Source organism: Myotis lucifugus, unplaced genomic scaffold, assembly GCF_000147115.1.
Source record: "Myotis lucifugus unplaced genomic scaffold, Myoluc2.0 scaffold_186, whole genome shotgun sequence".
NCBI lineage: Eukaryota > Metazoa > Chordata > Mammalia > Chiroptera > Vespertilionidae > Myotis > Myotis lucifugus.
In genome coordinates this window covers 1,573,023-1,575,073 of record NW_005871234.1, presented here as the reverse complement: position 1 = coordinate 1,575,073, position 2,051 = coordinate 1,573,023, and positions in this window count along the sequence as shown.

Below are 2,051 nucleotides of genomic sequence, written 5' to 3'. Positions count from 1 at the left end.
CGATCGGGGGGCTGCTGGTCGCCTCCCTCTTGTGTGGGGGGTTGGGGGCAGATGCTCCTGCATTGAGTGCCTGCCCCCTGGTAGTCAGCGCACATCATAGAGACTGGTTGTTCTGCCGTTTAGTCGATTTTCATATTAGGGTTTTATTATATAGGATGAACTATCAGAGTGGGAAACTAAGAAAACAATAACATTTACAATTGCATTTAAAAAATGGGAATAAATTTAACCAAGGAGGTAAAAGAACTGTACTTGGAAAATTGTAAGATACTGAAGAAAGAACTTAAAGAAGATGCAAGTAAATGGAAGCATATACCATGCTCATTGTTAAAAAGAATTAACATTATTAAAATGTCTATACTACTTAAAGCAACCTACAAATTCATGCAATTCCTATCAAAATACCAATGTTGTATTTTACAGAACCAGAACAAATAATTCAAAAATTTATATGGAACCACAAAAGACCCCAAATAGCCACAGCAATCTTGAGAAAGAAGAACAAAGTTGGAGATATCAAACAATACTACAAGGCCACAGTAATCAAAACAGCATAGTACTGGCATAAATGCAAACACATAAATCAAGGGAACCAAATAGAGAGCCCAGATATAAACCCACATCTTCTCTCTTTTTTTTAAATTTCAGAGACAGGAAGGGAGAGTGAGAGAGAGATAGAAACATCAATGATGAGAGAGAATCATTGATTGGCTGCCTCCTGCCCACCCCACACTGGGGATCAAGCCCACAACTTGGGCATGTGCCCTGGCCGGGAATCGAACCATGACCTCCTTAATAATAGGGAGACACTCAACCACTGAGCCATACTGGCTGGGCTAAACCCACATCTTTATCATCAGTTAATATGTGGCAAAGGAGGCCATACAATGGGGTAAAGATAGTCTTCAATAAATGGCGTTGATAAAATTGGACAGACACACGCAAAAAAATGAAACTGTACTACCTTCTTACACCATATACAAGAATAAACTCAAAATGAATGAAGGGCTTAAATGTAAGACTACCAGAAGCTGGGAGAGAAGCCTGACAGATCCTTACCTAATACCCTCAGAGGGAGTATGGCGCTGCTGACACATTAATTTCACACTTCTGGCCTCCAGATTCACGTGACAATAGATTTCTCTTATTCTGAGCCACCCAGTTTGGTATTGGTATGGCAGCCCTAGAAAAGTAATACAGTATTAGATGATCCCAAGATTTAGACTGTGGCCAACTATTCTATTACGTGCTGCTAAAACCATTCCTCATTGGTACACCTTAGATGTATATACATTTCTGTATTACTTATTGCAATATAACAAATTGCCCCAAAACTTGGCAGCTTAAAACATTTATCATCTCATACAATTTCTATGGGTCAGGAATTCAGGAGCAGCTTAAGTGGGTGATTCAGTCTCTGGTGAAAGTCTCATGAAATTAAAGTCTCAATGTTGGCCTGAAAGCCTGCCTGAGGCTACAGGATCCTCTTCCCTAGAACAGCATCATTGATGTGACTCCACTCTAGGAACTCCCGGCTGTGTGGCTCTCGACTCCATATTATAGATCAGCGGTTCTCAACCTGTGGGTCGCGACCCCGACCCTTTCACAGGGGTTGCCTAAGACCATCGGAAAACACGTATATAATTACATATTGTTTTTGTGATTAATCACTATGCTTTAATTATGTTCAATTTGTAACAATGAAATTGGGGGTCACCACAACATGAGGAACTGTATTAAAGGATCGTGGCATTAGGAAGGTTGAGAACCACTGTTCTAGATCCTCCCATAAGATAAGATACAAGAGACCCAACCTGGCCCAGGTCTCCTTCTCTGGACCAATTCCTTGCCTCGGGGGAAAATGTAAAGAACACAGGTCTGGTTACTCGTCCCCACTGCTATGATTGGGGGGAAGCTTTCAGGCAGAGAGCAATTGTGGGCTGGGTATCACCCAGAGAGCTCCCTACCACAGGGCCCGCCATAAGCCTTAACATTTGTTCATGTTTATGATCTTCCTTATGTTACCCTGTTCTTATGTCCTACAACCAGAA